We start from the raw sequence: 13,213 nt of genomic DNA on the forward strand, positions 1-13,213 counted from the left end.
CTATCTTATACACTTAAATATACATGCAATTATATAGTTTAGAGCACTTTCTTTTCCTCTCTTTTGTACCATGACTATTACATATTTTGGGTTTCATTGCTCCCACGGTTCTTATTACTTTTTTGGAAGAGAGTAAAACCAAATGTGACATAACAGAACAGAATCGGTCAAGTCAAAAGGGTGGACATAATAGATAATGTAAAAACATAATACAAGGTGATCAACAATGGTTACCATAATGCCTCCTGCTATCTCTAATAGAATTGCCTATATCGTTAGTTATAATACAATTGAACAAAACAGTAAAGAATAAAACCGACAAAACCAAAACATTGGAAACATTGTAGGTCTTCAAAAGTAGATAAAAGTCAACGAGAATGGGCATTATAATGAATCTCATTATCTTCACAGCTGATGCCTAAACTTTCGAACCTGATACTATCCAGCAAAACAGAATAGGGGAACATCAGTTAAAAACCAGATGGTGAGAGTAATACAGGGCTTTAAATCGAGGTAATGGAAAGTCAAAGTGGGTTACTATAATATATCCTACTATTTTTTTCCTTTAATTAAAAGGATAAAGATAAAAAAAGTAAATAATGGAGTGGAGATTGAGATAAAAGAGGGCATAACAACGAAACAGTGCTGATCAAAACATAACCATTTAAGCAGAATAGTGTTTCACCACCAGATAATCCTAACCTAAAAGTAGTTACCATGTTGTCTCTTTCCTTGAAATCTTTGAGTATAACTTCGTATACTGTAGCATCAAATATATCAAAACAATGTAAAACCATTTAAGAGAATGACAGCATTACAAAGTATTTAGAATCAACTAACAGAAAATGAACAATGGTTTCTGTATAATCTCCTTGTCTTTAAAAGGTTTTTGCTTATACTATCGTACATAATAAAATCCAATAAGATACAACCTATTTAGACCATTGGAGACAGAAGGACAAAAGCTAGATGAGACTTCAAAACAAGATGATACTAAATCAGTATTACCTATTAAGATGTCATTTTCTCCAAAATAGCTGTTCCTATCATCCAATCTTCTCTGCCTCTTTTCTGTTGAGCTCTTTTTCTGTCAGTAGCTATCAGTTTGTCTTCTTCATTTTGTTCTCTGCTCCATTCGTTGTGGCCTCCCCGCCACTATTTCTGGATTCTTTGTATTTTTCTTTTTTTAGAATATCCTGCAATACTCTCTGTAAAGTTGAATTGGTGGTTGCAAATTCCCCCAGTTCCTCTTTATCCTGGAAGCACCTTGTTTTTCCATCAATTTCCAGGGACAGTTGTGCAGGATATCTCAATCTTGGCTGGAGATTATTATCTTTCAAGGCTTGAATTATTTCCCCCCACGCTCTTCGTGATTTGATGGTTTGTGCCGAGAAATCTGCTGTAATTCTGATGGGTGTTCCCTTGTAAGTGGTCTGTTTCTTGTCTCTGACAGCTTTTAATATTCTGTTCTTGTATTGAATTTCTGGAATTTTTATTATTATATGCCTGGGTGTTTCTCTGTTTGGGTTGTAGGTAGCTGGGGTCCTATATGCCTCATACATCTGAGTATCTTTACCTTTTGCTAAATTAGGAAAATTCTCCTGGATTATTTCTGTGAGTAGCTTTTGTAGTTCACTTGTTTGTGTCCCTACTTCTTCTTTTATGTTCTTAATCCTTAAGTTATGGATCCTCTCATCATCTTCTTGTCTTTGTATTATTGCTGTTTGTTTCTTTGTTATTTTTAAGAAGTTTTTCATTTCATTCTCCCATATTACAAGTCTGCCTTCCAGTTCAGATAGTCTGTCCTTAGTTTCTTTCAAGCTGTTATGCCAGTCTTCAATAGACTTCTTAGTATCTTGGTAGTCCCTTTGAACCTGCTTCACGTATTCTATGCTTTCTCTGTTTTCTCCATCAAACAATTCTCCCCTCTTTTTCTGTTCTTCCATTCCACCATCTGTTTTTTCCTGGGTGGTGCTTAGCATTTCTCTAACTATTCTGCATACTTATAGCTTCAGGTCATTGATAACTTCATTCCTGAATTGGTCTATGAGGCTCTCTATATGGTGCTTTGTGTCTATTGGTGCGGTGTCCGCTATTGCCTGTTTCTCAGAATTGGGGGCCGAGGAGCCTTTCTTGTTGCTGCCTCTTCCGAATATTCTCTGTTTCTTATATATTCAAGCTTATATAAGAGCCCCAGCTTCTCTCCCAGTCAGCCACAGCCTGATCGAATTGCGCCAGTTAGGTGTTCCCGCTCACCGCTGCGCACCAGGGAGTTACGGACCAGGCAGCCTACGCGTCTCCCCTCCCGGCCACCGTCAGGCTCTGGGATCTGGGTTGGGACAGCCTACCGGGTCCACTGGCAGCATCACGCAGGCCAGGCACTTTTCACCAATCCTGCCCGAGAGGGGGATGTGTGGCTGGAGTTGACACTGTGCCCTGCTCCCGCAGGACTGCCCGGGCCCAGAAAGTCCTCCGCTGGAGTCAAACTGTGGTAGAGTGTCAGTTTCTCTCACTCACCTCACCACAAGTCAGTGCACGCCTCCCTGCCCGTCCGGTTTTCAACTCCGTTCGCAGATTGCCATTCTCAGAGCTTCCGCATGTCTCTCTCCTTGCCGAGCCGCTGTAGAGGCAGCCAGCCGCCGCGCGGTGGGAAACCCAAATCGCGGCTTCCAATGGCGCAGGGTCCAGCCTCCACACCGAGGCTTTTCTGTTCCTGTTTTAGCACCAGGACTGCATTCCAAGTTGGTTTCTCTCAGCCCAGTTCATTCCTGAGTCAGCAGAGCATATCTCCACCTGCTTATGTCTCCTTAGTCTGCATCATTCCTGGCTTCTGAGCCGAGTCTTTCAGAGAGCCTCCGGTAGTTGCTGTTATCTGTCCGCCATGTTCTCCTGGAAGTCCCCAGTATTCTTTATAGGGTTGGTTTGGTGGGCATAAACTCCTTCAATTGTTCTTTGTCATGATAGTATCTTAGTTCTCCATTAATCTTGAAAGATAGTTTTGCAGGGTTTGTAGATCTGGATTGGAAGTTGTTTTCTTTGAGAACTTGAAATACTTCACTCCAAGCTCTTCTTACTTGATGATTTATGTTAGAAGTCTGTTGTGATTCTGATGGCTTTCTCTTTATAGGCGATATGTTTCTTTTCTATAACAACCTTTAATATTCTATTGTTGTGTTGAATTTCAGGGATTTTGATAATTACAAGTCTTGGTGTAAATTTATATCGGTGATGACTAGTTGAAGTTCTATATGCCTTGCTATCTGTATGCCAAATCCTTTCCACATGTTTGGGAAGTTCTCTGCTATTACTTCTGAAAATAGTCTCTTTATGTCATATTTGTTGACTCCTGCTTTTTCACTGACCCCTATCATCTTACATTATTTTTCTTTGTTTTGTCTTGCAGCTGTTAAGTGGTTATTTCCTGGTTGTTATTTTTAAGAGATCTTTCTTTTCATGATTGCTAGTTGCCATCCTGTCTTCAAGGTCTGAAAGTCTGTCTTGAGTTTCTTTCAAGCAGTTTTGCCATCTTTCAATGGAGTTTTTAATTTCCTGGATATCTCTTTGAGTATGTTTCAGGCATTCCAATTCTTCTCTATATTGTTGATTTGAGGTTCCCCTCATCCTCCTATGTCCCTCTTTTTTTTATCTGTGTCTTCTTTAAATATGCTCAGTAACCCTTTTATTGTGTTTGTCATTTCTTCTTTTACCTGAGATGATATTTCTGATCTGATTTCTTTTACAGCCTCATGAAGTAGTTCCTTTACTTTAGCTGCCATCATCCCAGAAGTTTCAGGTGTGTGGTTTCCACTTTGTTCCCTGTCCATGTCTCTTTGACTTGTTCTATTTGGCTTAGAGGCAGAGATTGTCTTTGTCTCCTTTGTCTTGACATTTTCCTGGGTTCCCCTGGATGAGTGAGTTGTGGGGACCTAGACACTTCCTGCATTGGCTGCTTAGCCACAGTACAGGGGGATGGGTCAGGCACCCAGGTTTTCCCTAAACCAGGTTCCCCAGGAGACAGTGGGGTGTGAAGTGAGCTTCTCCAGACACTCATGGCTTCTCCAAGGCATGGCTGGCTGGTTCTCCTGGCTTGCACTGGCTACCCATGGGAGAGTTCCATGACAGCCACCATGCACGACTGCTTCTCCCCTGAAATCTCTGACTTTTTCTACAGTCAGAGTAGGTAGTAAAATCATCTTCTAATTTTTCTCATTTAAAAAGTTTTTTGTTGCTCTGTATAAAAAATAGACTTGATTTTTGTTCTTCCACCAAATAAATTTATTGGAAGAGGTTATATATTTTCTGTTTTACTGTTATACTCCATCAAATTTTAGCATAAGAGTAATTAATAGTGTTTTTTTAGACTTTATGAAAAAACCATTTTTCCACAGATCACATGAAAATTTATTCAAGGAAAATTTAATTAAAGTTTCTTCATTGACTCATGCATTTAGCAAAAAATTCATGTTCATTATATGCAAGCCAAATGCAAGGCACAGGAGTACAATAACAAGTAAAACAACATCTGGATCCTCCAAAGGCTTATAATTTATAAGAAAAGACAGAGTTTAAAATGGCAACAAAGTAAAAAAATACTATTAGTGATAAAGATAAGAAGAAGAAATGATAAATTTGGAAGAAGGAGTATTTAATTCTCCTTTGAAGAGCTACAGTTTACTTAGGCATCACCATGTGTGCATAATATTGAAGGATAACTGTGTTTGCCAGGAGCAAGATCTTGAGGAAGAATATAAATGTATCTGAGATACAGCGAATACTTTATCACTCTAGAATACAGTAATCAAGTGGAGAAATGGCAGAAGGTGAGACTAGAAAAAGAGGAAAAGGTCAAATCAACAATGGCATTTGGAATTGTATTTTGTATATGTTAGACAGATAGTTAGACATTAGCTAACTTGTCCTGCAAAACAAACAGGATAAAGAGAACATGCTTTTGGCATTTATAGTAAACAAAAAAGTAAACACCTCAGTGTGTGCTATATTTATGGTAATCCATTAGATCTCAGATCAAAACTTTCCCTGTGCAGCACAATGAATTCTTATGATTAGGCACTATACACAGCTGCATTGCATGATCAACCAAAATTTTAGGATCATTTATTCATAAGACATTCAGCATTCATTGGTGCTGTATCCAACAGCCCACTAATATCAGAAAATAATAGTGAATAATATTTTTAATATCTACCCACATCCAACTAAAACCTTAACGAAGGAACATTCTCAGCTACAATATAACCTCTAATGTATCTAACTGAGGAACCAAACAGACACTAGGAAGGTTTCACCCAACCTTATCCAAGTAACCTAAATTCATCACACTCTTTTTCTTATTTTACTGACATTTGAAGGGCTCAAGAGAAATTGAATGCATCAGAACAAAAAGATGAAAAACTCAACAAAAAATCATATAAATAAAAGTTAAAGTTGTATTTGGTGCAACTACCATATTAGTTACCCACCCTTTCCCTTACTGGTGGATATTTGTCTTACACTGTTTCACTTTGCAGTAAATTCTGCCTTTACCTTCACAATGTTTTCTGTCTCTTGACTGAATTCACTCATGAAGAACACAAGGATAGAAAATCTCTCTCACCAGCCTGATAACAGTATGCAAGTATCTGAATTTTTTTCTGGATGATAAAGTATTGGTGCAAAATTTTAATTAGGAGTAACACAATGAGATTTATGCTTTTGAAATACCACTTTGACTGCAAAGTGAAGACTAGATTATAAAAGCCTAGCAAACTTTGTCAATAAAGAGCTAGATAGTAAATATTTTGGGCTTTATAGGCCATGGGTTCTCTGTCATAACTACTCAAATCAGTTGTTAAAGTAGGAAAACATCCACAGGTAATATGTAGATTAATAAATATGGGTATATCCTAATAAAACTTCATTTACAAAAAGTAACTGGAGCCGGTCCAGGAGCAATACTGTTTACCAACTTCAGGATTAGATGATTCCAAAGCAATAAAATCAGCTAGAAAGCTAGTGGAGTACATCAAAGTGAGTGATGAGAGTTTGAATTAGAGCAGTGAACATGAGACACAGAAGAAACAATTCCAGAAACAATTTTATGATAAGATTTGATGACCAGCTGGATTTTATAGCTACAGAGAAAAAACCTCGATGACTTCAAAATTTTAAAATTTGAGTGACTGAAGAGACCATGTGACCCCTAATAAAAATGAAAAAGAATGGAGGGTCTGGAGGTCAGTGTTCAAAGACCAGACCAGAACATAGATTATATTTTTTATTCAATGTTATAAGTATTTTAAATCACAGATTATTTATAAACACTTTTTTATAGAAAATTATATTTTAGATCATGTTTGAGAGGAATATGGATAGTATGAAAGAAGCAAAAAAAAATAAGGCTCCCCTGTATTAATCATTAAATAAATACTTAAGATGGTTATGATAATAATCAATTATAATTGATTGAATTCAGATTCATTTTACTCATGTCTCTTATTATTTCACAAAAGTTTATTGCTATCTTCTCTAGGCTTTCATTTTTCCAAATACAATAAACAGTTTTGCTCTTTTGTTTTCCACATCCTACATTAGTTACTCTCCCTTTAGTTACTATTCTCTAGGTTATAATTGTTCCACCGTTTTTCTTGAGGTGTAATAACCAGGTATGCTCACAACTTTCTGATATGGATTCATTCTACCTGTATTAAAAGGTAGGATTTTTTTTCTCTGTTTCCTATTCTATGCATGATATGCTCTGCACGTTTGTCTGTAGACTCTTAGGCATGTTAAGTTCTTAGGAAAACTCTATCATTATTTATTCCTAGAAAGACAATTTATAATCTAGCATTCAACAGGTTGTTTTAATAATTTTTATCTGACCGATAATATTTACTAATGTCTAAGAATATATGCTATTCCACATTATTAATTCTTCAATCTTTTTATTAAATGGAAGAACTCAATATCAGCAGCTAATGAACTAGTCTATTCAGGCTGCTAAACAACAAAATATCAGAAGTTAGATGGCTATCCCTAACAGAAATGTACTAGAAACCAAACTAAGACAAACTCACTGGCAGTCAGGGCCCATTTCCCAGTTCATAGCCAATGTGTTTCTGCTGTGTTCTCACATGATACAAGAGACAAGAAACCTCTCTTCATTCTCACTTATAAGAACACTAATTCCATTCATGAATATAGATTCCTCATGAGCTAATCACCTGCTAATCACCTAATGTCATCTTGGAAATAGGATTTCAACAGATGAATTGGAGTAGGTAACAAACATTCAAACCACAATAGCTAATCAAAAATTTTACTGTCAACATTTTGTTTCAGTTAATGGAAAATATTAAACAAACCTGTTCTAGATATGAAGGATCAAATAATAAAATAATAAATGCAAACTTAGATGACTATAAGCTTACTATGAACCAACATTATGATGAAATTGCCAATAACTTAATTTAGTGAATAAAAGCACATGTGGAGAATTACAGTTATGTTATCATTGTTTCTTTAAAGGCCACACTGCAGCTGAGTGACCAGTCAAAAATTACGCGCATCATTAGAGCATCTAAGCACTTAATAAGTCCTAAAGTATAGTATTTCTCCCCCTCCCAATATACCATCAAAGATCTCTTTCAAGTACAAATATTTTATTCTGCTTCCCTTGACCACTAACATTAGCTAATCATTAAATATTTGTTAGCTAATTTTTCCAAGAAACACTGTTCCTATCCAGGCCAAGGGCACCGAGCCTTGAAGAACAAAAGCACCACATCAGTCTTCACACAGTTCTTGGCTAGCTTTACAACTGAGACAGACAAGAAAACCACTATAATCAATGAAAACATTCCTGGGACAATGTTTCCAGATACCTTCCTCCTATAAAAACATAGCCTTTCATTCCAATGCTGAGCCTCTTTCTTGGACTCATTGGCTACTACCTTGCAGTGCATCAACACACCTTAACTTTTCTGTAGCCCCTGACTATTGATAGTCTCCCTTTATCACCCACAGCACCAGCCTTTCACCTGCCACACCTCACATAGCAGCACAGTGTAAAATCATCCCCATGTAAGTTTTTTTTATATAAAGTATCATGATTCATCTCTGAATGTGTTGCTTTGAAAGAGAGCTGTCCAGCATCCTGTTTGCTGGTGGGAAATGATGCGAGAGAACATATCTTGCCAAGTGAAGGTGAAATCTTTCAAGCACTGGAAGAACTGTTTGGTGAAAACCAAGTGTTATGCCAAACAGCAATATTGAGTGCAGGGACTTGAAATCATAGGAATGTGAATAAGGAAGTTCAATGAAGAAGATGCTTTTCCAACAAGCAGAACTGTCGCAACATGAGATGGGCTGCTTTATAGAGGAATAAGCTTGTAGTCTCTGAGTCTGTTCATGCAAAAGATGAACACATTATTTTTCAGAATATTGTCTTTTAAAAGTAGCTATTAGAATGAAGATTAATAGTCTCTAAATGTTTCCAAGTAATTAGGACACAAACATACATCTGTGTAAATAAACCTCATGTGTTGAGTTTGATTTGGTGACAAGCCATTTTGCTGCACCACCTTCTTTAACCTTGTCTGCTTACCTAGTTACTAAGTTTAACAGTTGCTTTTGATCCATGGTGGTTGAGCAGTGAATATTCTTCAGAGTTTTACTACTTTTTTCATAAGCAAACAGCAAATATTTCTACTTGTCAATCAGCTCCAGTCAGGAGCCAAAAGGAAATGCAGCTGTCCAACACTGTTGACAGAGCCCGTGGGTATTTTGTCTCTTATTTTATTGTCTGTTTTGTTTTTTTCCTGCTAATTCCCCTTTTTTGGGAGAGAGGGTTCTTTTCTCCTAATATTTCTTCTCACTTTTAAATTTCACTGTCCTCTTTTCATCTTTCCCTTGTCTTTCTTATTTCTAGTCTTGCTTTGTTTTTACCTCCCTTGTCCATTTAACAAACGCATGATGTCTTTTCAAAGACCTCTCACATTTCAAAAGTTAATTGTCAGAACTGGGGATCTAGTTCGGCGGCTCAAGTGTTGCCTGGTAAGTGTGAGGTCGTGAGTTTGATCCCTGGTACCAACATACATAAATAAATAAATACATAAATGAAACTGCATAATTTTTTAAAAAGTTTAATTGTCATCAACCAATAATGGTTTCCTTTCAGTTAGAGAAAAGGGGAGAGAAAAAGGACAAAGGAGGAAGAGGAGAAGAAGAAAGAAGAGGGAGAGAAAAAATTATTTTCTCTTTTCACTTAAAGCTTGCTATATTCATATAATGGAAATACACAAAAAATACCCTATTAATTCATTTTAAGAACTGTATATTAAAGGTAGGTACAGGGTCTAAAGCATATATAAACTGGAAGTGTTGTCTTTAATTAAAAGAGTATAAATTTAAGTGTGAAAGCAAGTAATTTTTGGTAGTACTGGGGACTGAACCTCTGGCCCTTCCACTGAGCAACATTCCTTTTCTATTTTTTATTTTGAGACAAAGTCTCAATCACTACATTGACCAAGCTGGGCTCAAACTTGGGATCATCCTGCCTCAGCCTCCCACAGTGCTAAAATTACAGGCAGATACCACCTAATTATTTTTCATGACAACAATCAAATTAAAAATTTTTGAAAGCTGAGAAATGCTATAAATATCTGGAATACCAGAAAAATAACATGTTTGCGAATTTACTGCCTGACATGCCTCTATAATACTTCCCCATCACATTTTTTGATTTCTTTGCTTGTTTGTTTGTTTTGGTTTTGTGTCCTTTGAATCCTTCATACGCCAATGGCTACAATATTCTCCATGGAAAGACTAGCAGCACTGCTGAAAGTCTCTACTACAAGCATAGGAGCATGACGTGAACCCTTTCTCATCAACCCCTATCAAGAGAGAAACAAGGACTGGTACATTTGCAACTGCCGCTGCTGGATTGCCCAGTCTCCACCCGACACAGCAGAAAGCCCCTTCTGAGTGGGGTCTGGGAGAAACATATCCTATAATTTTCTGCAGATGATGATTAGAAGAATTTTCCACTGACTAGTTCTGGCTTGATATATTTCCAGCATATTTTTCCTCTACTACTCACAAACCACTGTTGGGAGCGTCATTGATACCATGATAGTCTCCCAGCCCCAAATCTTTGTGTTATAACATGGGGTGAGATGGCATAAAAGATTATAAACTATTCCTGAAGCCCTTTCCTACAGCAAATGACTAGAAAACATTTTAAAATATCTAGAAATATGTGGCTCTGAGTAACATAAATATATCTCACTAAAAACCTAAACTCAGTTAAATAATTATCAACCACTCTTGCAAATAAAAATACACTGGCTTCTAAATCAGCATGGTTTCGGTCCTGATGTCTTGGTTAATTTCCTGGAATAATTATATCCTAGAGTATATTTTGCACATCAAATGATAATATATTTATGGTATTTTACCTTTTGAAGATGACAATAATTACCAGGACTCTTAGTAAGAAAGATTTCTTTATATTCATGTCTCCAATACTTGGTGTAGTTCTGTGTGTGGGGTGAGTACAGCCTGGCATGCATACCAAAGTATGCAGTCCTCAGGCTCATCGGGAGGTTCAAATACAGATTAGATCATTCTGGAACCTCCAGACCAAATTTGAAATAACAGATCTTTGGTAGTTGCAGGCATGTTAGAACAGTCAACAGAAGTGTGGCAGCTTAGACGAGACCGGTGATATCTCTGTTCTCTAAGGTAATGGTCTTAATCTAAGCTGCATGCGAACTTCCTGCAAGAGTCAGGACGTCTCAATTCCTTCACTATTACCCAAATCAATCCAATTCAAACTGCTGAGGGTAGGACCCAGCAAATTGTTTTCTGTTTCTTACCAAAAAAAAAAGATTCTAATGTACAGCAGAGGTGGAAAGGCCCTGATCACTCAGCTCTATAGGTCTAGTAAGCCAGTCATGCTCAGCATTGGACCAAGCCCCAGCGTTCACTTTAGCAGACTCTCAGAGGCAACAGTTCTCTGGTGCCTTTCTGTATCTACTTGCTTTCATATCTTTCATACTGCCTCGCCTACCAAGACAACCCCAAATAGAAAGATGCCACAAGTTTCAGGAGGACTTCAAAAACCCTGCTTATCTGTCTAACTAACATTTCAAATATAACAGCAGCAAGTTGTACTGCCCCCAGGTTTCACTGAAAAGAGCTTACCAAGAGCAACACACTACTGAGAATTACTAGACTTCTTGAAGAGTAAAACATTTTCCTTTTTGAGGAAGATTTAACTTTTTAACAATGTTGTCACGTCTGAAAAATCATGGGAAAATAGTCTCCAGTAATTCTAGGAAACAAATTTTGTCTACATGCCCATTTTCCTTTGAAGAATCTGCTACCAGGTAGCAATTACTGATTTTTGTTGTCCACTAAACTTTAAGTAACTGAGAAGAGAATTCCTCAATCTGTGTTCCTCAGAACACTGGTTTCCTACAATGTGTTATATAAAACGCCGCATACTCTGTCTTCTTTGAGAGTCAAAAGACACATTTGTATGTTAAAAGCTCTGTAAATTTTGCACAAATAAATCTATTAACATTATTTAACCAAATATTTTGCAGGTTTATGACCATTTAAAAATATATTCCATTCCCGGTGTGTGTATTTTTTGATGATTGGATAAGGGCTTAGATTGGGGGAGGGTTTGTGCTGTTCTTTACAGAACACCTGTAGAATTAACAGTGCATTGTGGACCATGATTTGAAAAATGACTTCTCCCAAGGAGGAAAAAAGTTAAAAGCTAACAGGCCTAGAATTTTAGGAATATAAGGACAACAGGTTAACTCATATCTGCTAACAGCATATGAAGTAGACAGTTATTATTGTCCAGCATGAAGACCTTATGATCTTACTGTTGTGTTATTAGTTCTAGAAGAGTAGGTCCAGTGATTCAGTCCAGCTGATTTCCCAGGTTTAGGAATTGGCTGCTTGAGGCACACAGAAATGCTATAGCAGATTGGGCTCATTTTAAGCCACAGGCAAATATTCTAAGTTAAAGTATTTACTGAATCTTACTTGCCAGTTTTCATGGCATGTGTGATATTTTTAGCTGACAATAGTCCTTAAATTCAATAACGGTTCACATTTTATATGAGAAATGCACTTACATATTGACAAGGACTTTCTCCTTGACTGAACTTTAGTCAGGCTACTCTGAAGTCTCCTCTTAACTAGACCTCAACATCTGCACTTGCATGTCAGTTTTTGTATCACTTGCTTCTAGAAAAAAACCCTGCTAAGTCAATTCTGAAAAATTATCCCACATGGGATAGCTCATTATCCTGAATATATGAGGCAATTACATTTCCTCCACCTTGGACCAGCCCCTAGGGGATTTCAGTGCACCCTTTCCTGCTTTCCCGAAGGAATCTGTCAAATTGATTTAGCCAGGATCCCCCATACCTGCAATGTTTCCTCTTTCATCCAGCAACCCCTAAGCTCCTCAGCTATAAATCCCCTCTTGTCTGTAGTATATTTGAAATTTCACCACTTCTATTCTGAAGTCTCTTTTCCCTTTCTACAATAATTCTTGAATATAATCTGTTTTTATCACTTTGACTACTGGCCAACTCTAATTTTCCTTGAACAGTATGCAAATTTGCAATCATAAATTTACAGAAAAAATTAATAAATATTTGCATCAACTTGGAAAGTTTTTGTTAAGAATGTTTAAATATATAGAAAAATTAGACTGACAGCTTTGAGACAGGAAGTTCTCTGTTTATCCATACAATGTATATGTGATTACCACCAGCAATTCTAGGCTTCCTTTGTGAGTGTACCTCTGTCTGTCCTTTGAGAGAGAGTGAGAAGAGGGTTCAGATTCCAGGCCCAGTCAGTTTTTGGCTCCTCTTCTAAGACTGCCAATTAGAGCGTTTTGTAATATGGACATCTGTCCACTGGACTGAGACCAGCTCATTTCACAAAGCAGTTGTCAACTGATACCAACTTTCTGTGACAGCCTGTGTTGGATTCAAACCCATGTCCCTTGAGGTTACATGCCTTCCATTTGTATCACTAAGTCTTTTAAATGCCCAAAAGTTATTCACACTAATTTTCAAAGCTAACTAATTATAAAACCAAAAATGTATCCTCATTTCCCTTGACTCATGGAAAGTTTACTGATGCTTGTGTTAATCATAAGACATTGATCCTTTAAACACATTTT

Source organism: Cavia porcellus, unplaced genomic scaffold, assembly GCF_034190915.1.
Source record: "Cavia porcellus strain 051 isolate PalLab524CR breed Dunkin Hartley unplaced genomic scaffold, mCavPor4.1 scaffold_1, whole genome shotgun sequence".
NCBI classification, from domain to species: Eukaryota; Metazoa; Chordata; class Mammalia; order Rodentia; family Caviidae; genus Cavia; species Cavia porcellus.